Raw genomic sequence first — 25,109 nt, forward strand, 5'->3', positions numbered from 1 at the left:
AAACGTATGATGATTTTTTCAGATAAGGTCGCGTTTTTAGCAGCAGTTTCAGAAAGAGCTGATTGGATTAAACAAAGAGTTACTGAGTCGTGGGTCGTTACTGGGTCCTGTTCAGTCACTATTTTATAGACAACAGAACAGAAACTATGTAAAAATAGCATCCTAGTTGTGTTAAAATGCAATATAATGTGACGGATCAAAGAGTAAAACACGACGCAATGACGTCACATATATGCTAATCAGCGTGTGACGTCATCGCCGCCACAGTATCTCAAAATCCTGTGGGAAACACTGCAGTCTATAAAACCATTACAGGCATTATCATAATATTTCTGTCTTTATCACAGCACTGAATAATAAAATGTATCAATAGTTTGTTTGTAGTACCACACCTAAGTATATCATTTGTGCTGTACATTGGGCTTTGTGAATATAACCACAATTATGTAATTTTTTACGTTGAATTATTAGAAAATAATGCACATCCAAGGTGGTAATGCGGCACGATGCGAAACTGAGACACACCGTGTGTGGGCATTATTTTCAAATAATTCTAAGGACCGGATTCAATTATTTCGCTTATACCACGGTTACCTCAGACATTGCTCTGGTGGTTGTTTTAAGACATTTGACAAAATAGGTGTTTATTGAAAATAATGCATATCAATGGAACATTTCCCAACCAATCAGAATAAAGCATTAAAACATAAAAAAAAAAATTCATCCAATATATATATTTTTCTCTGCTTATAAACTCTTAAATATGGGTATTTTTCTTAAAAAAAAAAAAAAATTCTAGCAAAAGCTGAAATAATTGCATTTTTGTTAAGGAATTTTGTTAGAGATCAGATTCAGAACTATTATGAAAACATACACAGAGTGTACAATTAACTCTTTCACCGCCAGCGTTTTTAAAAAAAGTTGCCAGCCAGCGCCAGCGTTTTTCATGATTTTCACCAAAGTTTAATGCCTTCCAGAAAATGTTCTTCTTTAAATATATAAACATACAATATACCAAATGAAAGAACACACCCTCTGCTTTCAAACAAAAAAACCGTTTCATCCTACCTTTAGTGGTTCTTTTGCAATCAGCTTTTGAATATGGGTAGGTTTTTGCAAAAACACCATATTTTGAGCAAAAAGCAGATATAATTCCATTTTTATGACGGACTTTTCATAGAGATCCCATTCAGAGCGATCTTTAAAACAGACACGGACATGCAGCAGCTTGCCATAGGGCAATACTTCCGGTTTTAAAAAGTTGCGGAAGGGCGTCACCTGGTGGATAATAGCGGTATTGCGGAAAGACGGAAAATCTCGTCATTGGCGGGGAAGCGTTTTCTCTTAATTGACGAGATATCTCGTCAATGGCGGGGAAAGAGTTAATAAATAATTTTTTGCTTTAGTTTGTTTTATAAATTGGGAAAATTCCCGCGGTATTACAGATAACCATAACTCATCGGAAACAAGTTTTTTTTATGCAAATTTTGTAGAGATTGCTCTGTACTCATGCACTGAATTACAGGCTGTGTCTCTGTGTGCACATGCGCTTCAGGTAAACACGGACAAGAGCAGCTGCAAGTAAAATGAAAGTATAAATTGTTAAAACTTTAAAACGCATGCAAATAATAAACTTTTGGCATGAAGATGCAATGTGTTGATAGATATGTGTTGGATACGCTGTTTGATGGGGATGTGTGAAGACGCATCACGCTGTTAGGACTGGAACGCGTCCTCTTAGAAAAATACACATATCTTCTGTAAAGGCAAAGAGAGAAATCCAAATCTGCACGTCGCACATGAGCAACAGGTTGTTAAAATGCTCGCACTGCGTAAAAATGTTCCCCAATTGTGGACGCAGCCCTCTGATGACAAAATACCAATACCAATCTGTGGCCGATCGATCGGAGCATCTCTACCACATAGTAATATAATGTAGATTATCTCGTTTACAGTTGCCAAAAAACTTGGCATATATTGACAATTTTACAACATTTTCAGCATTTGAACTTCAGTATTAACATGTATCTATTAATGTCTAAATTTAGAATATGGGCCTTGTATTCCAGGTGACATGCATTTCGGGTTACTTGTCATTTAGCTAACGTCCTATCCAAAACAACTTACAGTGCACAACCCGCAAGCACAGTCCCCCTGGAGCAATTTGGATAAAGTGTCTTTCTCAAGGGCACAGTGCTGATTGGAAAGCTTTGTATCTTTAGACTTTTATGGGTCCGCCCCAGCCGGGCTCCATTGTGCTGCAAGCGCAGAATGTAAACCACTACACCACAAGCAGCCTTTGTGTTTTGACAGAGCACATCCTCACTGTAATGTCTGTCTCTTTACTCACTGCAAAGGTGGCCTCCTTAAAATAACAGAGCTGTTTGTCAAATCCTTTTGCTTGAAATATAAAACAAGAGGCGGACATGACTCTTCGCTACCCTGATGAGTGCTGTCTCTGTAAGCTGACATCAATAGGCCCTCATTCCCTCCAGTGGTGTAGACAAGGACAGGCCTGTGCATGCAGACGGGGAATAAGTGTCTCTGAAACCAGAGCTGATCCTCGGGATGCTCGCAGGGCCACCTATAGCGTGAAGTCTGGATGCTGCGAGGTTCATCTCTCATATCACAGCTTAGGATCTGAGAGACGCATGAAGAAGCATGAAATATTTGCTTTAAGAAGAAAAGGGTTTTGTTGTGAATGCAGATTGTGCAGTTATATTATTAATGCACAAGAAATTGTGTTGTCATAGTAACATCTAAAATACCATTAAAAAAAGGTTCAAATAGGCATAGATATGACTGGTAATGAATAATGTTACAAGTAGGGTTGGACGGTATGCCAAAATTCTTATGTTACAGGCTTGTATAAAGCATAACGTCACAACCCTTAGGTTCAATTTTGTACCTTTACAGGTATACTAAACATAATACAATGTTGTACCTTTTTAGGTGCATTACTGTACCTTAACTCTTTCCCCACCATCGGTATCAGGGCCGATCCGGGCTTTTTGGCTGGATCGGACATCGGATCGAGGACCGACAACATGACCGATCCAATTCCGATATGTGCGTTAGCCATGGTTTTGATTGACTAGCTATTAAAAGGACAACGTATTATAAATGCACCATAAACGTTGTATGCACTATATTCAAAGTCTTTTAATGTGTTATGACTAAGGGGCATCAATTCTGCATCCGGAATGTGCATAAAAAGTCCGGCCAAACGCATAATTCACAAAATAACCATCTACACACTAAAGCTTTTTTACTATGACAGTTTTACACAATTAAGAAAAAAAACTTGATCAAACGTACCTATTATGTTCTCCTAAACACTGCCATGATTAATATTTACTAATGTTTCCTGTAACTTGTAAATTGTTTTAAATGATTGATTTTAACATTAAACATGATACTAGATGTAGCAGAAAGCACTATACACAGTTAATTACAATTGTATCGGGCAGATATCGGTATCGGCTGATATATGGAATTCTGGTATCGGAATCGGATCGAAAATTAAAAGTGGGATTGGTTCATCCCTAAAACAAACACAGAGTTTTTACTGTTTGGCCTTAAGCCCGGGATACATTGAACGATTATTGGCTGTCCCAGACGAAAGATTGCCATTGTGAACCAATCGGCGCGATTTCAGTGATCGGACGGATGTTTTCCCGGTTTTGCGTCCAAAGATACAGTAGCCTACGATAGTTTTCTGACAGTTTCAGAAATTCGGCATGATCACCGCACAGTGTGTTTGCTGCTACGACCTGCGCACTAGTATTTTTTTACCACGAGCGCATGCTGGTGACGTTGTGCTAACGTGTGACGCAGCCGCCGAAGCATCTGTTTCATCATTGTACAGTCTACATACTTAAACGATCCATGTCGCACAGTGTGATAAGGTAATGATCTTATAGGAGGGCAAAAATCTTGCAGTGTATTCCAGGCTTTAATGGATGCTTCCGTGTTTTATAAGTTGGGTAAGAGTGCCACCTGGTGGATAGTAGCGGAAATATGGATTGCCATAAAAACTCGTCATTGGCAGGGAAGCGTTTATTCTTTATTGACGAGTTAACTTGTCAATGGCGGGAAAAGAGTTTAGGACCTATTGTGCACATTTAAAGGTACAGTTAACTCTTTTTTACCCTTAAAATTTAACTGTTACAAAATTGTTCCTTAAGGTACAAAATAGGTTCTTAGGGTATGATGTTGTACACCAAAAGGTACAACATTTCAATGTGTTGTATACCCATAAAGTCTTTAGGCATGATGTGCAGCAACTAAACTTTACTTTTTGCTCTTTAGTGTGAGTTTTTCTTTTTTTTACAAATCGCTCATATGAAATTTGTATTAAACTGCCTTGCCTGATAGCTGTGCAAATTAAGAGTTTGGTTCAAAAATGAGAAAACTCAGTTTTTAGAATCTGTCAAAACCTGTTTATTATTATGTTATCATGTTTTATTGTGTTTTATTGTGCTACTTAGCTGTATTTTTTTGTTATGAAGACTTAAATCAAAACAAAGCAACTGCAGTTTGATATTAACTCTTTCCCCACCATTGACGAGTTATCTCGTAAATTAAGAGAAAACATTTACCTACCATGACGCTTTCCTGACGAGTTTGTACGGTAATCTGTAATGCCGCTATTATCCAAGATGGAGCACTTTTTGAAGTTATAAAAAACTGAAGCAAAAACTAATTTAATTAATTTTAAACTCTGTGTATGTTTTGATCATCGTTTTGAATCTGATCTCTAACAAAATTCCTTTACAGAAATGCAATTATTTTATCTTTTTGCTCAATTTTTTTTTTTTTTTTTTTTTTAGAAACCTACCCATACTTAAGAGGAACAAATGAAGATAGTATGATTTTTTTTTCACGTTTTGTTTGCTTTTTTGAAAGCATAGGGTCTGTTTTTTCATTTGATGAATTTGTATGTTTATATATTTATAGAAGAAAATTTTCCTGGAAGGCATTTTGTGAGACTTTTGTGGAAATCAAAAAAAAAAAAAAATGCCGGCTGGCAACTTTTTTAAATATGGCTGATGGGAATGAGATAATTGGAATGCACAATCAAAAAATTTGATTTTTGAAAAATTTAAAGTTATCTCGTTTTGGAACCAAACTCTTCAAATATTTATGAATAGTATAGTGAGTTTCTTTGCCTCATACCACCTAGCCCTAGTTACTAGATTAATGTTTCATTGGAAGCCTGGATGAATGCTCCCAAAGTGCTTTTGTAAGGAGCCTTAGCCACATCACTTTGCCTGACATGTGCACTTTAATAAATGAAGAAAGCATTGTTTTTAGTCAAGCACAGATGCCAGAGGTGGTCAGGTTTCGATTGGTCAACCTAAGAGATGTGTCATGTGACTGTAATTACCTCTGTGTGTGCTGGAGAGAGAGAGAGAGAGAGAGAGAGAGGGAGAGAGAGAGAGAGAGAGAGAGAGAGAGAGAGAGAGAGAGAGAGAGAGAGAGAGAGAGAGAGAGAGAGAGAGAGAGAGAGAGAGAGAGAGAGAGAGAGAGAGAGAGAGAGAGAACATAATTAGGGGAAATCATAATGCATTGTATGTGGGCTAATGGCACATCCTGTCCGTGCTCGGGTATAAATCAAGGAAATCTGTTGCTCTCACACAGTGGGGGTGTGTCCTCCTTTACATTGATTAACATTATGAATTCATACACTGTCTCTGTCTGTTAAAGCCTCTGGCTCTGGGGAGATGAGTGCTGTATTCGAACAGATGTGAACTTAACCCACTCTCACCCTTATATCACCCAAAGACAAGATCCCCTTTGTTTGTGTCACTGCGAATGCTTCGTTTCTATGTGCTGTATGTTGAAGTAAAATAGAAAAGCACTGAAAAGGGATTGAGGACATTAAAGGGGTTAAATTTGCACGTCATTCAACATTCTGGTGTAAATAAATGAACCTTTTCTGTGTATTTTTTATATTTTTGAAGGTTAACAACATGAGTAAATGTAATTTGTGTTTAAAAGCCATTTTCTTCTGAATGTGTTGAGCACATGTGTTGTTATTTATTTATTTTATGACAACAGGACATTTTCTTTCCTATAACTGACCTTGCTTGTGAAAGCCCAGTCATTTTTTGCTGTACTGTTTTCTACATAAAATCAACCTTCATAATTTAAGGGACACTGTGAAAATATAACCATGATATCTTTAATGCTGACTGAGGAAGGTCATGCCAAAGATTGAAATCAAACTTTGATGCTTCATATTTCGTCATTAGATTTTAAGACTTTATCCTGGATTTCACAAACGGGGTCACATTTATTTTCTTTTAAATGGTAGATTGGAACACATCTTGACATCTGTATTTAAAAAAATACTAATCTGTTTGTTTTTGTTTGGATTAATGTGTGCATGTGTTGACTGATAAGTAAGAGATCATGTACAAAGAGCACAAAAGTGCATAAGAATCCCTGACTTGGTGAATCAGAGAGGTTTTGTTTCACCCTGAAGGAGTTGATTTGCTTTCTTCTTATTAAATAATTAAAGCTAAAATATATATGATTTTTGTAACAAAATATTTAAAAACCACTTGCACAAGTGTGATTTATTTCATGCAGGTGTGTACTGACATTATCCCAAAAGTTCCCAAGGATTGAGAAATTCCTTTTTTGAATAATGGCTCGTCCCTTTTCATTATCGCCTTTTAAAGAAGTAATATTCGTGCTATTTTTAGTTTTCGCTTGTAGAAACTATGGCAACACAAGTGGACAAATGTGGAATCTTACACACAGCTGTTGCGCGGTAAAGCTACTTCGTAACGATGACATAAACTAATGTGATCAAATGTATAGATAATAAAAATAATTCATAACCTCATCTTTGAACATACTAAGCAAATTCAACACATCTCTGGATTGTGAAAACAACATCTCCCATCCTTTTGCCTTTGTTATTGTTTTAAAAATGTGGCCTCTAGTGGTGGAAAATCCTACATATTGTGCCTTTAAAGGAACACACCGACTTATTGGGACTTTAGCTTATTCACCGTATCCCCAGAGTTAGATAAGTCCATACATACACTGTAAAAAAAATTCGTAGAAATTACAATGGTATTGCAGCTGGGTTGCCGGTAAATTACCGTAGATTTAAATTTATGTTATTTACTGGCAAGAGTTTGTTCAAAGTTAAATAAATTTTCAATATTAACAAGTCTTTATCTTTACAGAATAAAACTATACAATAACAGCCTCATGCAAAGCATTCTGGGAACCAGAAATCATCATCAACCTTTTTCTGTTTTTTGCTTCAGATTTTGTTTCCCAGAATGTTTTGCTTGAAGCTGTTTTTCTAGTTTTATTCTGTAAAGACAAAGACTTGTACATGTTTAATGTTCATTTAATTTTGAACAAAATGTTGCCAGTAAACAACATAAATTTAAATCTACGGTAATTTACCGGCAACCCAGCTGCAATTTCTACGGAATTTTTTTACAGTGTACATTTATCATCGCCGTGTATGCCACAATTTTGTCTGTTGCACCCACCACTAGCCTAGCTTAGCACAAAGACTGAGAGTAAATGGCTCCAGATAGCATACTGCTCCCAATAGGTGACAAGCATCTGAGAAGCCCCGTGGTGAAGAGCAGAGGGTTCGTGCAAGTGTTGCGCTAATCAATCCGCCCAAGTATCAGTGCTTTGACTTCTGAGAATATAGTTCCCAGTATGTATACTTTTAAAAGATGGCTGTGACTACACAAATCACAACATATAAATACAGTAGGAAAATGTTGGCGTTATTTTATCACTTATTGGGAGCAGATGAAAAAGGTATGTATGGATTTATCTAACTCTGGGGGATATGGTTAATAAGCCAAAGTCCCAAAAAGTCGACGTGTTCCTTTAAATAGACATGAAATATTGATTGAGATTTTTTATGCAAGCGTGAGAGCCACAAACTAGCACAGCTGTGTAAGAAAATCACATACCTGGAAAAATGTTGGGACTGACATATCTGATTGAAATAATCCAGAGATGAGCGACAGCATATATTTACTGCTTGGTTCTGTTCCAGGATGTTCCTGATGGCATCAAACATTCAAAAAGACAAATCAGTAAAAACAAATCATTTCAGGACAGGTTGCCAGATTTAACGGTATCTGTCTGTTACTGATTACTGCAAGTAAAGCTAAGAAAGAGCGTTTTAATGTCACAAACATGTATTTTTGCCTCTGATGTATATTGACAGGATTTATTGATGTATTAGCCAGTACAAACATAATTGATTTGTTTATAATTTTCAACCCATTCTGCTGTCAGAACTGATTCTTGGCATTTCAACAAAACCTCATCTATGTGACAATTAATTTATAAAACAACATTCACAACACAGAAAAATGTCTGTGAATGTATCATCATTGGACTGATAGTGCAGGTGACACGTCCGTCAGAATCTCTCTCGAGCTAATTTTAATCATTTATATTATCGAGCCTTGAACACAACATCTGGTTATGACGTAGTTTTGCACATCAACTGTGAAATATCTCTGTTTTCCAGTACATGCCAATTATGAGTCTTGCTCATTTGTCTGTTTCTATTCTAAGATTCTCTCACGTTGGATCTCCGATTGTCATCTCAGATGCTCCTATTTATTGAAACCTGCTGGCACTAACTCTTACCAGCCAGCGACAGCATTTTTATGATTTTCACAAAGGTTTAATGCCTTCCGAAAATGTTATTCTTTAAAGCTCCAGTGTGTACTTTTTTTAGTTAATTCTTAGCAAAAACCCATGTTTTCTTCCAAAAGTATGTGCTCATTCATGTGTAATTACTTCCACCCCACTAATCAAAGTATTCTCGTAAGTGTAGAATCTGCTATTTAAAATACATACCGCCGTAGCGCTCTCTGGCTGAATCCATGTTGTGCCTCCATCTTTGAAATACATTCGCCGACGAGGGACATTCCTGAAATTCAAGCTCCGCCTTTCGCGCTTTCAGAGCACACTCAAGCTGGCCGCGAGCTGAAGCCTACGGAGGTTGCATGTGTAGGCGGTATACGTCATCAAGACAGTCTTATTTCAGAATATTAACAATTATAAAGCTGACATTTATTCTTAGTTAATTGTAAATTGATGTAATATGCTTATGACTTGCGAATGTAATGCTCAGTTAATTTAAATAAACCAGGCTTGATGACGTATGCAGCCCGGATATGCGACCTGCGTTAGACTGAATCCTTCGGCCGCACGCCGTGATAAACCTGCGATCTAATGCTTTGAAAGCCTGTTGAAGAACTATTCTCGAGGACATTAAAACAAGTCGCCAAGGAAGCGAAACAGGGATTTTAAACGACAACGCGACAGGAAAAACATCAAGACCAAAGTCAATATTGGAGTTAGTTTTCCAAGATGGGGCTCATTGGACTCAAGTTACTTTCTATCTTCACCACAGGTAATTCAGCATATTCGTTTACATCTATACAGTTTATGTTGTAAACTTGAAGTTTTATAGTTCCTTGGCTAACTATAGCATGGGTATGCGTAACACTTGTTAGTGTAAACGTTCATGTGGTTTAATGTCTTGGAACAGCCACACGCCGTCTCTCCGCCCATTTATGTAATCTGAGGTACTGAGATAAATGTTTTTCATCTTTTCTGAACTCTAACACAAACACACGGTGTACAGCGCTATTTTTAGCCTTTCATTGATAAAAGCGTCTGATCTGCGCGTCTTTCGTTTCATTTTACAAGCGTGTGAAAGTTGAGCGATCTTATTACCAATATCAGAGAAAGCTCTTACATATACACGGACATGTAACGCTTACTTAAACATAAGCATTGGACTCTGACATATTAGTTCGCGTCCATTTAAACCCGTCATTACTCTAGCTCATGAGTAAATGACAGGAGAGGAACTGGTCCACAGACCATCTCCTCAGTAATCTGAAGAGAAGCGGTCGAAAATGGACAAAAAGAGACCGATTTAAACACCAAGTGTAAACGTAATGTCTCTCTCTCGTCCACTTGTGATCTGATCGATGAAAACACATCTTAATACCAAGTTTAACAGCCCCTGTGATATTTTTCCTCGCGTGGATGAAAAAGGAGTGTCTAAGCTACGTTTATGATTGCTTTTTGTAACTTATGTGATTTTAAGCGGACATATCATGACAATCAGACTTTTTACATGTTTAACATAAATCTGTGTGCTTTGACGGATCACAGGCAAAGGACAATGCAAATTGTTCATTTTTTTTCATTGCTTTTGCTTTAGCTACTGGAAGCCATGTTAACCTTGGCATGACAGGGCCACCGTACTAGTTAAAACGCGTTCCGAATGGGGGGGGCTAGAAACTAATAATCAGTTGGTTGTCATATAGAGCTTTACCGCTAGATGGGAGTAGATCCTACACAGTGGGGCTTTAAAGGAACAGTATGTAGGATTGTTTTCAAAACTGGTACTGCAATCACAAAACTTGTGGCTAAAACTGGTACTGCAATCACACAACTTGTGGCTAAAACTGGTACTGCAATCACACAACTGGTGGCCAATACACAACATGACAACATAAACATCAGTTGAGGGCTGCAACTCCACTTTTTAAATAACAATATCCTGGCCGGACCACTTTTGTCAGTGATATAAATATTTGAAACGAAAATGATTTCTTAATGTGTAGTGACATATCAGAGGCATTTTATGATTAATAAATATAAATTTCTTACATACTGTTCCTTTAAATATATAAACATACAATTAGGGCTGTCAAAAGATTAATCGTGATTAATCACATACAAAATTAAAGTTTGTTTTGCATAATATATGTGTGTGCACTATGTGTGTTTTGGCCATTTTATTTTTAACAGTGAATAAGGAGAGCACAGGAAAGTACAGGGAGGAGAGAGGAATCAAACTCGGATCGAAAAAAAGGAAAAGCACCACATGTCAGGGCATTGCCTACTACACCATCGGCTCCAACGTGTGTAATTATTTTGTATATATAAAAACACACATACATGTATATATTTAAGAAAAAATTATGTATGTATATATTTTGTATTAATATATAATATAAGATATATATATAAAAAAATTATATATATTTATATATATATATAATGTAAAATATATATACAATGTATACATACATGCATGTCTGTGTATTTATATACAAAATAATTACACACAGTGCATACACATATATTATGCAAAAACAAACTTTTATTTTGTGTGTGAATAATCAGGATTAATCTTTTGACAGCCCTACATACAATATATCAAATGAAAGAACAGAGCCTCTGCCTTTTAACAAAAAAGTTTCAGCCTACCTTCATTTTTTTCTTTTTATCGCCTCTCAAATATGGGTTTGTTTAAAAATACAAAGATTTTAAACAAAATAATGAGATAATTGCATTTTTGAGAAGGACTTTGTTAGAGATCAGATTTAGAACATTGATCAAAACATTAACAGAGTTTTTACTGTTTTTGGATCAGCGGATGCTTTAGTGTTATGTAAGTTGGGTAAGAGCACCACCTAGTGGATAATAGCGGTAATATGGATTGCCGTAAAAACTCAACATTGACAGGGAAGCGTTTTCTCTTAATTGATGAGATAACTTGTCAATGGGAGGGAAAGAGTTAAAAATCTTCTGTCTTGAAGTCACCAGATGCTCATGTGCTGAGGTTTGAAGTGAAACTCAATCCGGGGCTTTTGTAAAATGACGTAACAAGGCTATAGTACTGTACCGTGGCTTTGGTTTCGGGTTGAGCATGACCTTTCATTGTCTGTATTTGTGTGTGTGTGTGTGTGTGTTTTTGTCAATGCATTGTCCTGAGAGTGTGCAGAGTGTCTGATTTCCTTGATTGATGCATTGGTTACATTATACAAAAATGCATCATACATTTACAAACACATGTTTGTTTTACAATCATGGCTTGTACCTTCTATTGACCTCCAATGATTATTTTTATACAGAGCAAAGATTTTTTTTCACATGTGGGTGGCAGCTGGAAATGGGTTAACGCCGTCTTTATTTAGAAACAGTTTATATACACACTCTGTTCCTTTCTTTGAAAAAAAAATGAATCTCAGGAACCCTGCCGGGTAAATGAAAGACAAATGTGGGCTTATCCAAAAGCAAACAGTCCTAAAATCTACATCAGCAAGAGATTGTGAGGGATGCTGTCTTTTTGGGTTATTTTTCCTTTTTGGCAGTAGACTCTCTTTTTGAAAGAGCCCCTCCATCAAGCCAAGGTTTAATGAAAAATGATACATCTGTAATTTTATTCGACCTCATTTTTCTTAGTCAAAACACATTAATTAACAGCCCAAGCACTTTATCAAGAATACCCAGCAGTCCTGTTCAGAGGTAATTGGTTTCTGAAGGGAACATGTATGTTTGACAGGTGGTGCTGGGGTTTGGGCATTAGAGCTGTTCCATTACTGAGATGCCAATTTAATATGCTCCCATTGTACATTATTTGTAAAATCTGAGTGGTCTACTGGTGTTCGGTTGAATTTGATCCTTTCATGCGATGAATGGAGCTCCTCGTTGCTGAATCATTTTCGGAGGACAGTTATTTTTATTGTGTACTGTGATGTTAAGTGTCATCGCTACGTGTGCTGCCATTAACGTGCTGATGAATTTACAGCTACAGGTGTTTAATGTAAGATGAATCTAATGAATAAACTAATTGATTTAATTAAATGTTTTCAATTATGCACATTTAAATTACATTAGATAAACTTTTGCACCTTTAACGGATGTACACTCTTAAAAATAAAGATACTTCATGATGCATAGGATGCCCAAACTCGATCCTTGATGCCCTGCAGAGTTTAGCTCCAACTTGCCTCAGCACACTTGCCTGAAGGTTTGTAGTATGCTTAGTAAGACCTTAATAAGCTGCTTTAGGTGTGTTTGATTATGGGTGGAGCTAAACTCTGCCAGACATCGGCCCTCCAGGACCGAGTTTGGCACCTATGTCCATAGAAGAACCTTTTTTGGTTCCTCAATCATTTTTTGTTCCATTGGGTCAAAAGTTTGTTTAGGAACTATGTCTTTCTTACTTTTTTATTATCTGAAAACCTTTTTTTTTCACTTCAAAGAACCTTTTGTGAAACAGAAAGGTTCTTTATGGAACCATTTATTCAAAAATGGTACTTTAGACGGAGCTGATCGTGTAGTGGGCAGTGCTCCGACATATGGTGCAGACACACTTTCACGACCTGATTTTTAATGCCAGCTCGAGGTCCCATCCCATAAGCCTTTCTCCACCCTGTACTTTTCTTGTCCTCTTTTGTCATACTGTCTATCTAATAAAGGCATAAATTGACCCAAAACATAAAAAAGTTGTTCAATGGCATCGTGAAGAACCTTTATTTTTAAGAGTTTTTAAGGACACCTCTACACACAAATACTGTAATTTTACGGATTTATTTAGTTATAATAAGTAAAATGTCTAATTGTATAGAAGTTTTATCCGATTAATCGAAAAATTGTCTGATTAATCGATTATGAAAATAATCGTTAGTTGCAGTCCTACTTCTTTATTACCTTTTATAATCTGCAAGTCGATGTATGGCTTTTGCACTTTTTCAAGTACACCTTTAAACATGAATACTCTAATTTAGGGATTTATTAGCTATAATAAGTGAAAAGTTTAATTAAATAGATGTTTCATTTTTTCCCTGATTAATCGGAAAAATAATCGTCCAATTAATTGATTATGATTATAATCATTAGTTGCAGTCCTATTCTTATTTTATAATCTCTTTTATAATCTGAAGAATCTTATTTTACCACTAGGGACCTTTTGTGAAACAGAAAGGTTCTTCATGGAGCCATTTGGTCAAAAATGGTTCTTCAATGGCATCATGAAGAACATGGCTTTTGCACTTTTTAAAGTACACCTCTACACCTAAATACTCTAATTTAGGGATTTATTTAGCTATAATAAGCAAAAGGTCTAATTGAATAGTTTTTTAGTTTTTATCCTGATTTTTTGGAAAAATAATCGTCCGATTAATTGATTATGAAAATAATTGTAATTTGCAGTCCTATTTCTTTATAACCTTTTACAATCTGAAGAACCTTATGTCACCTTTTGTGAAACAGAAAGGTTCTTCATGGAACCATTCGATCAAAAATGGTTCTTCAATGGCATCATAAAAATGGCTTTTGCACTTTTTAAAGTACACCTCTACAAATAAATACTCTAATTTAGGGATGTATTTAGCTATAATAAGCAAAAGGTCTAATTGAATAGAATAATCGTCAGATTAATCGATTATGAAAAAATCATTAGTTACAGTCCTATTTCTTTATTACCTTTTATAATCTGAAGAACCTTATATCACCTTCTGTGAAACAGAAAGGTTCTTCATGGAACCATTTAACCAAAAATGGTTCTTTAATGGCATCGAGAAGCACTTTTATTTTTAAGAGTGTGATAACTTGTTGGTGTACTTCTGCCGAAGAACAGGTAGTCAAGTTGACTACATTGAAAACAGTCGTGTCAGTTTTTCTTTTAAGAATGCTGTGATTATGCAATCTAAAATCTATTTGCCTCCACTTCGATGCACTTACTTTCTATTCAGTCGGTATTGAATCAGAATGAAAGTAAATTCATTCCTTTTGGCGCATTAGCTGCGAATTGACCTCAACCTGGACGTTGCACAAGTACATTTGCTATGTTTACATTGCACTGAACACTTTATACGCCTCCAAGAGACCTTATGTGTATGTATATACAGGATTTACTAAACATATTTATATTTATACACTGCATCACACTGTACATATTTTACACTTACACGTCTTCGCACATTCACACTTTAATGTGCACACACTTGCACATCTGCTTATTTGTAATTGAGTACTTTGTACCTGTGTTTTGTGTCCTTATTTTTCATATTTTTATGAGGTTTTACATACTTAGAATTTATTTGTATACACTCTTCATATTCTCCTTAATGAGGTCTTTATCTCAACAACAGCTTTATGCCAGCCAGCCTGTCTGTCTACCTGCCTTATAAAAAAACAAACCAACCTGTTTTAATGCCATTACTGTCCTCAGTTACCTGTTGGTCTGCTGCCAGGAAAGAATAGGAGAGGCCGTCCCATTTACCTGTGCAAAATCAAACAATGGTCCCCTTCTCCGATTGGCCATGGAGATTAAAGCCCCTCCCTCTGCCCTTGTTGTAATTCAACACCTGCTTGATTTTGCCTGTGTCTGAATTAGCCTCGTTCACAGTCTCAGAAAGCGTCCGCCTGTCCCCAGAGACACTAGCGCTTCTGTCCCAGCTGAGAGCTGAGATAGAGTAACGCTGTCCTCTCAGTGTCAGGTATATGGATCAGTCTGTAGTCGTGCGCACACACAGCTGCCTTCCTCTGCAGGATTTTACATTTTTCATGTTTTTTAAATGAGGATTTTTCTATAACTGATCAAGTTTTCTTTGGATGGTTTTCTTTATATGGGTAAGTGCATTGGATTGCATTGCATTGCATTATTATGCTATAATAGGGAGGTTAAAATCATTTGCTCAGCTTTTATGTATGAACTTCATGCAGTGCAGTTGTTATTTCAGTTCTGTATTTATATATTTATATTTATATATTTGCACATAAATAAGTGTTTTATTAGTGATGTAGCATCTTCTCAATGCACTGTTTATATACAAACACGTTGGTGGTTTAAAGGCAACCAGTTAGAGGATCACAGCTGTCCTGTGGCAAGAGATTTTATCAGTGGTTTATCTTGGTTCGTTCTTCTTTAGCATAATAATGACTTTACACACTGCCTTTTCTGAAGAGCTGTTAGGGAGATTTTTAAAGTTTATACGTTTAATTTATGTGATTAAATACAATATTGCTCAAAACATTATTAAATTACACCACATGTTTAAGTTTTACTTAAGTCTGTGGGTTGCAAAGTCTTCAGAAATGATAGTTGTTTTAAAAACTACAGTGGAGTCTGAGAATATTAGTAAAAAATGTGTTTGTTTAGTATTTGATGAATTATGCAAAAATGCAAAATTTTTATTAGCAGTATAACAATTTACATTTGCATTTATGCATTTGGCAGGTGCTTTTATTGCATTGCAAACTATGCATTTTATCAGTATGTGTCTTTCCTGGAAATCAAACCATTGACCTTTCTTTACTGCTAATGCAATACCTTACCATTAAACTACAGGAACACATAATAGTTAACATAAAAAACAAATTGTATATTACAATTTCTTGGTATTTGCTGTGTCTTTTTGCCTTAACCCTCTGGGGTCTGAGGGGGTTTTGGGGCCCTGGAGAAGTTTTGACTTGCCGTGAGTTTTTCTGTTCCTTGAAAACATAATAATGGGAAAAGTCACTGTATTCAGCACAAACTGGGCTACCATAATATGTGAGCAACATGTTTTTATTTTTAAGAGAATGATGTTTATGTGAGACTATTGAAAAAGCAAAAAAAAAAAAAAAAAAAAAAACTTGACTTGAGAACTGGATCTTGTAGTCTTAATTTTTTTCTTTGAAATAATGTGAAAATCTGTAAAGTTAAATAGACAGCATGTGTTGGAAATCACACATATGTAACTCCACAGGTTTGTGCAAAACCTAAACATTTGACCTTTTTGTACAAACACGTCTAAATTTGCTTACATTTGATTAGTGACAAAATATTTCTTTTTCATTGTGCGTCATTACCTTTCTTTGTTTAAAGCTTCCTTTTCTCCAACTTTAAGCGAAAGAAATTCTAGATTTTTATCATGACCTCAGTCTGTAAAAATGTTTTACATTGTTCGCAACACACGTAGGAGTCCATTATTCACAAGGTGGTTAAAGTGAATATGACTTCATACAGCACATACAGGGCAGTATTGAATGAGCCGGGGAACTTTTCCTCTGCGGTGATTGAATACTCCATCAAAAGTGTCTTTTGGTGGGAAGTCAGCGGGAACGAGACTGTCTGTCACACTTTGTTCAGCAGGGAATGCATTTGTGTCCCCAGGGAGCGATTTTGTTTCACGCAGAGAGCCTTACGTGTTTCAAGCATACCATTGTCTGGTGTAATCCTACGGTCCTGCCTTACTGCAATGCCGTCCATTCAGTCGCTGCCAAGATTTCTCTCTCACTCGCTTTCTGTTCACACTTTCAGTGGTTGCATGTTGCTACATGGACCACCAACATGCAGCTCTCGTTCGCAATAACAGAGGAGGAGGTGTGCAGGGAGAAAAGAGGAGGACATCAGGCTTTGTGCTTCTGTTTACTCTCCAGATGGAACAACAAAACAATAGTTAGAGATCTTAACCTTTGTGACCTTATCTCCCAATGGTCCACTGGCTCAGTTGAGTGGGGTGTTTTATGACCATGAGGTGATCCCATTGTATATTCGTGTTCCCATCATGTCCTGTGTCTGATTGAAGGAATTTGGAAAGGCGGGTCATCTTTAATTGTGATGTTTGCTTGTACAGGTGCTCTTGTAGATATGAAGTGACTAACTGGTTTAAGAGCTACTTACCCAAAGTTTGATTATTTAAAATCTCTTTTGCTTTTATTGGCATTCGCTTTACAGAAAGTAGCTTGTATCAAAAGTATCTTGAACAATCAGCATTCAGCTACGAATGTATAATTTTTTAATATGCCAGTTTTGCAATTTATATTTTGCTTGCAAACTAGTTTCGACTGACATTGCATGCATGATGATATATCCAGACAAACTACTTTTTTGGCCTTTATTTAGACAGTATAGTGGAGTGTAGACAGAAAAGTGTTGGGTGTACATACGTAGGGGAGCGGGATCGGCAAAGGACCTCAAAGACGGGAATCAAACTTGGGTTGCCGTAAGCACACTGGTGCTATATGTCGACCCATAACCACAAGGCTATCCGTAGCCAGACAGATCTTGACCCTGAAGTTTATACAATAAGTACATACTGTAAATTGACTTGTTGAGTAACTGTCTGCTAAATGAAGAATAGTGCATTGTTTCATGGATACATCCCCTATACGTGACAGAAGATGGTCACGTCATACACACACAGAGCATTCGGGGGTTTCCTCAAAGTGTTTTATCTCTCGCGGGGATGTGAATGAATCCACTATGAGCTATGGGGACAGTAATTTGTTTGGTGTATAAAGTCTCCATTTGCTGTTTATTGCTCTCTTTGATGGAGAATTCAAAGCCAGAGTCCCTTCACCATGAGCTTCTGAAGAAGAGTTCAAAATAAGCCAAATTTAATTATCTTTTGAATTTCCGTCTCTCTGATTTACAGTAAAATGCATCACCGCTGCTATTTGTGTCATCTCACGGTGACGCAAAGACCGAAAGACGTTAGCATTATTACGAATTTCAGTTATTTGGTTTAAAAATACAGATACGATCTTTAAAATCAACCGTCCTCCCTTCCTTTGAAAACTTCAAAAGCTGATGTGTGAAATGGCAAACTTTGATCTTTTTTGACCTGAGAACTTTGATTGGTTACCAGCTCTGTACTTTTCCCCTTATGAAATAGGAGACATCTGCTATAATTACAGCGCTCCTTGAACATTCTAGCCAGGATTCGTTTTAAACCCTTAAACCCCCTACAGTATTACACTACTGCAATTAATTTGGCCCAGACCACTTAAGTCTCAAAGTTTCGGTCAATCAATTCTTCGTCTTTGTTAACTTCATTGGTTTAGATGAAAAATGTAAAAAATGTTCTACCGCGTCAAAATTGATAGAATGTTAAATAACTTAAAAGTTTAATGGATCACAGAAATGCACGGTTTGGATAACATTATGGTTTTGAGTCACGGATCTGATCATTTATTGGATCAGGGTGATATGAAATAAAACAAATAAGAGAACAAATAAACAAATGACGAGGATATATAAATAAAAAAAGAGCAAAGTTACAAATAAACTAAGGCATAACAGTAGTATTCAAGTAAAAGTACTTTTAGTAAAAGACCTTCACTCTCATTGGTTGTCGCTCCCGATAGTTGCCCATCATTTGCATAAAATCGAACTGTTCTCAACTTCGCCGCGTAGCTAGACGAGCCCACTTTCTGTCACCAAAGGGTCTTTGTCGTTTGTGTTGCCGGAAATCTTCAAACTTCGAAATGAATGAGATTGCGTCACTCCGCCGTTGCTAGTCGCTAACGGTGTGCACGCAGCTTTAGCGTCTTGTTGAGCTTTAATTGCTTGAATGTGGATATTTGCATAACTTCGAAACACATGCAAATTATAGACCTTCACTATATAAATTTGCTAATTAATACACAAATCACTAGCTTGTCAAACCGTGGGATCACAGAACAGCTGGGATCTGTTTAACCAGTTTGAAAAAAATGAAGAGTTTCCAAAACGCAATAAATCCATTTTGACTAATTTGGTTAAAAACGTGTTTTCTATACCAATAAAATGACATAAGTACATACTGTAAGTTGACTTGTTGAGTAACTGTCTGCTAAATGAAGAATAGTGCATTGGTATTGAAAACCACTTTGAAAACCACTTTTCTGTTACAAACTTTCACATAGCACATAGCATTAGTTTATAAAAACATAAACAATTTAAATCCATAATTTGATTTTCAAAGATTTATTATAAAAACATCAATATATAAATATATATATATAAAAAGTGCCACCATTTTTGTTTACAATGCATGGAATGGTGCGCTGTGATTGATTGAGCGGATTTATTGAATTCTGCAGAGAAGGAGGACTAGCGTTTATCACCTTTTGGGAAAAAAGGGAGAAAAGATGACAGAATAACACGGTGGATATCAGATTTTACGTAAAATTAAGAATTTACTTTTTAATACTGAGCAGAAACAATACTGATTTTGTCGGTGACTAATTAAAAAAAGGAGTTTATCACGTTTTGGAACCAAACTCTTCAAATATAACGTTGTTGTATTTAGTATCAGCATCTTTTGCAATCAAGTTATGAATGATAGAGCCACGTTTAAACTGGATATATGTGTGTTGGTTTCAAAGTCTTGAAGTTTCTTTGAGGCAGTTTTATTTACACAGAACTCTTGTTTCCTGTTGTACGTGTGTTTGTGTTCTCGTGTGTGTTTTGCATCGCTGCGACACAAGTCTGCGCTCGTCCTTCGAATGTCTTCAGAAAGATCCTGACAGTAGCGTTGCTCGGAAACCATCTCGGTGTTTTCTCAGTTCTCTGTAAAGCCCGAACTTAGAGGATTAGAGTGCAAGAAAAGTATCTGAATGCCGTCTTGTAGACAAAGTGAAACTCAGTTACCCACTCTTTAAAAGTTTATACAATGAAATGTATCGCATAATGGGTTAAGGTGCTTTAGAGGAACAACAGGTGTCTTTCTCTGTGAAAGCGCTTTTCTCTGCAGGGGTTGTAATGGAAGGTGTCTTTCATATCCATGTCACTGACCCTTTGTGTTATTCGACCTTTTTCGACACGCCCTGGGACCGCACAGAATTAGCACTGAACGGATTTAACGTGTTTATGAAAGATTCAAAGTTCTCAGCTGTTGCCAGCAGAAATGTCACAGAAAGATCAGCGCCGTTGACCTCGGGAAAACGTTCATCTTTCATACGCAGACATTCTGGCTTGCTTTCAGCTTCTGGGTGTGTTTGCAGGAAACGGTCTCATTTAGAGCAAATTGTATATGACAACTAGCTGGAAAGACCGCAGCGTGCCGTTTATTAGGCGACCATGTTCTACATTTACAGGCATGCCTTCGCCCGTCAAAAACACTTCTCATTCTCTGACTCATCTGTCACCATCAACACATGCAAATCAGTTATTTCAGATAAAGCATTTTTATTTCCTCTGTGAGATTTTCACCTAGCAGATAGGGTTACACCTCATACACACACGCACACCAAAAATAAATGCACTATCACCCCACTTTCCTCAGTCAACATAGTGCAGCGAATGCAAAATAACAGCGTCTGACTGCTTCCCTCCTGCATACAAAACTCATGTAAAACATGTAAAACAGGTGTATTTTAGCCACTCACGTTCAGTACAGTATTGGCTGTGTTTGTTTTGTTTATTTTGTCTGTGTTTGTGTTGTTTTATTTACTGGTTCACAGTATTGGCTGTATAATTAAATATTCTGAGAGCGACAATCTAGACCAGGGTTTTTCAAACTTTATAATGGCAAGGACCCACAAACATGATGAACCTTATCCACTTAGATATTTTGTATAAAACATTTAAACACTGTTAGATAAACAGTCATTTTAATAATTGGCTATATAGTATGAAGTCTATATAGTATGGTCTAGATATCATTCAGACAGATATGTGGCTAACACTTTACAATAAGGTTGTATTAGTAAACATTAGTAAATGCAATAACTTAACATGAACAATATAGTTTTTTGTCACTTTTTAATCTTTATTAATGTTAGGATATGCCAAATGTCATGTTAGTTCACTGTGCATTAACTAATGTTAACCGGCACAACCAGGGCAGGCAGATACGACGGTATGTTCTGTTACGTGAAATAAAATTCAGACGTAACATATTCTATTCCATGTTTTCCCGTAATGTAAAGAAGTGGGCGTGGCCAACTCGCCATTCCCTCATCTTGGACTCATTGTGACAGAGAAACATGTAAATCTATCCAATATGTATATGTAAATATAATCCACTCATAACGAAAGCAAGTGAATCATCGCATAAAAAGCGCAAGTGAATCCACCGGGGGTCTCTTCCTCTCTCTCTGTGCTCATGCAGAGGTCTCTTGAGTCGTGCCGCCAAATAAAGAAAGCACTTACCACACAAAAACCTCTTAATTGTTGTAGTTTTCTGAAATGTATCATGAAAATCTGACTTTTTCCATGTTTAAGTGATATAATTGGGTCCCCAGTGCTTGTATCAAACTATAAAATGTGAAAAAGATTAACCAAGTAAATAAGTTTTAGTAAACCATTCTCCGCAAGCATGTGAAAAAATGGGTAATTGAAATGTGGCTCCCCTTGTGATGTCAGAAGGGGATCATATTATAATAATACTCTAATAATACTATAATAATACAAAACTCACGTTTCAGTGACATAGCTGGAGCGATGTAGTTTGACGCGCTGTTTGCTCATAGTACAAACATCAGAAAGACGAGAAAGAGACGCAACGGTTAAGATGCAAGTCTAAAAAGCAAAGAGCGACAAGACCATCTCAAAACAGAGACCTCATAGCACATGTCATATTTATAAACTTTATATCTAAAGATCTCATATACAGGTATTTTTCCTGTCTGGTTTGTGGATCATACTTACATATTGCCTTTTTTAATGTAATGTATGCAAACATACAAAATACAATTACAAGATTTTGTCTATCCATACTTATCTTTTGTTATCTTTAGTGCATTTTCACTTTAACACTAACTTATATATACTAACTTATAATACTTATTATATTTTTAAAACTGGGGTGAGCATTTAAAGCTATTAGTGAGTGGCAAATTTCTGCAAATTTGTATATACACAATATAAACAAAAAGGGAAAAAACATATATACCGTAAAAATGTACCATTACCCTGAAATAAAACGACTCATTCCGTAAAAAGAATTTTTGGTCATACCGCCCATCCCAAGGAACAACTTTTGATTTTAAAAATGTATTAGTAAATGCTGAAATTAACATGAACTAAGATTAATAAATGCTGTAGAAATATTGTTCATTGTTAGTTCATGTCAGCTAATGCATTAACAAATTGTTAACAAATATTGTAAAGTGTTACCGATATGTGTCAAAAAGAGGGTATCCTAAAAAAAAGTGTTTCTGTTTTTCCACCGGTTTTAAGCAGAGACACAAAATTTAGGTTGATATCAAAATACTTTCTTGAAAAACAAGTCTTAATATCAAATTCAGTTTTATTTCTGAGGTGAATTCATATTGTTCAGTGGATTTTGTTTCTGTCAAAAAAGGCAGGAGACTCTCTGAGGTTATGCAAGGTGAATCTGTATGGCAGAAAGTTAATCTCATTACAGATTTACTCAGTGACATGCATGTCTGTGTTTTATTCACAGATTTCACATTAAAAGCAGTATGCTTACTGATATCGACTCTTTTTGGTTCTCTGTAGCAAATCATTCGCAAAAAACACTGCGTGTTACATAATTTCATGCAATTTTCAAGTTAAAAGGGTACAAGATGTTCATAATCATAACCATACATATGTTTTGGCTCCGAGTGGCTGTTTCAGGTGTCAGATTATTTCTTGCTGAGATATTTGAAGGAAATATATTTTCACTGCTTGGATGTTGATGTTGAATGAAGAAGTTCAAATGACAAAATCAAAATAAAATAATAAGTGAGTTCATTTAAGTCTAAAAGAGCAATTAATGATCTAGATTTAAACAGTATAATTAACCTGTTCACTAACATATATTCTTGGCATATTTTATGTATTTTTATCAGTTTTATTATTGGCAAATTGTTTGTTGCTCTTGCTGCATTCTGTCTGCGTATTGTTGGGATCGTGATTCGAATGACTCATCAGCTCTTTCTAACCAGACTAACTCAGTTTCAGCTCCTTGTCTATTTTGGACTTTGTCTTATAAGTAGAGTCCATATAAAGGATGGTTCACTGTGCTGTAGGGATGAGAGGCCTGCCGAGAGGCTCATCAAAGCATCGCCACGGTGCTCTTCAGCATCCCATCGATCTGTTCCTCCTCCTCCTCTCTGCGATAATCCGCTCCCCGAATGGACCGACAGGGCCTTCACACTTATAGGCTGGGAGAAAGTGTCACATCCTAACTGAATCCTTTAAATGATTTGTTCACCTGAAGCGCTGCAGTGAAAGTTTGTCTTCCTTACAGATAATAGCAGCATATCGGACTAACCTGCTGGAGGCTTTTAAAGAAGGTTAAAGCTATGTGTGTTTTATCGGCAAACATCCAATCAGATAAATGCGTACAAAATCAAGAAAGTCCTCAGTCCTGTATGTGTACATACAGTGGGAGGTCTGTAGACGTGCTGTATCCATCGAAACATTGTGTGTGACCTTATAAAAACATCGCTCAGTTTGTTTACACAGCCTGACGTCTTAATTTCTGGGTAGGCTGTTTCGCAGAACAATGGAGGTTGGATAATGTGTTTGATAAACTCTGATAATGTAAAAAATTTAGTTTACTGACCTTGCGCTTAAAGTTTAGCTTATTATTATTATCTGCATGCAACAGCTAGTGGCTTAAACAGTAAGTAAAAGCTGCTGAGGCATTTTAATATCTCTCAGTCTGATTACTAATGAAGCGTACTTTAGGATGAAATATTTTCCACTGCTCTCTTTGTTTCCTCCACTCGTATGATAAGAAGTCCTCTCTCTTTTGGTATAGCGATAACTCACTGAGACACATTACCAGCATTACCAGAGTCTTTAATTGACTAAGTTTTTACTCCCTTTCCTTCTCAAGTTATTTAGTATTCATTTCACTCGCATAAAACCTAAAGCTGTCCGTATATCTCTAACAGACAGACTCTCAATAACAAACCGCACACGGGCAGCTCGTAGGGATGGACAATATTTCGATATCAATATATTAACTTTTTTATACGTGATAACAGCGTCCCATGGCCGTTCACATGTTACATGTAAAAACGCGTGTTAAACTACGTTAAATGCGCGCTCCCGTGTTGTCTTTCGTGGCTAAGCAACAATGGACCACGCTCTCTAGGACGGCGAGGAAAACGGAATGCCTGATTGGATTTAAATCGCTCATCTTTTCCTCGGGTCAAATCATATCATTGTCTCCATTCGATCAATTAATCTGGTTTGGACTTTGGAGTGTTTGCTCAGAGAAGAGCTGTCACTCAGAAGTACAAGAAGGAGGTGCGGGGATAATTTTGTATGAAGCAGGGTTCCCAGGGGTCCTTGAAATCCTTGAAAGTTTGTGAATCTGGGGGAAAAATGCAAGGTCCTGGGAAGTTTTTGAAAGTATACATATATAGATACAGGTTATTGAAAGTGCTTGAATCTATTTTATGCAAGACGTTTTCTGGAAAAAACACACTATTCCCTGTGTAGTGTAAGATAAAATCATAAAAATTCTAGACTTTTTAAGCACACGTGCTAAACTGTTTGCTTTAAATGCTTATATCTTCTGTATGAGAATGTTGATTCATACCAAAATGCTTTTTTGCATAGTTTGACACAT

The 25,109-nt window shown here is 36.5% G+C and overlaps 1 protein-coding gene across 12 annotated transcripts in view; it reads left to right on the top strand.

Moving 5' to 3' along the window:
* Window positions 1–25,109, top strand: part of ptprfa (protein tyrosine phosphatase receptor type Fa) — a 259,663-nt gene that overhangs the window by 39,214 nt on the left and 195,340 nt on the right. Inside the window, exon 1 of one of the 12 annotated variants that reach the window (XM_073815322.1) lies at window positions 15,315–15,456. The exons of the other annotated variants lie outside the window; for them this stretch is intronic. The gene's annotated coding sequence lies outside the window, so the exon portion shown is untranslated. Of the gene's footprint in view, window positions 1–15,314; window positions 15,457–25,109 lie in introns of those variants that run through there. 12 annotated transcript variants of the gene reach the window in all.

Source organism: Paramisgurnus dabryanus, chromosome 7, assembly GCF_030506205.2.
Source record: "Paramisgurnus dabryanus chromosome 7, PD_genome_1.1, whole genome shotgun sequence".
NCBI classification, from domain to species: Eukaryota; Metazoa; Chordata; class Actinopteri; order Cypriniformes; family Cobitidae; genus Paramisgurnus; species Paramisgurnus dabryanus.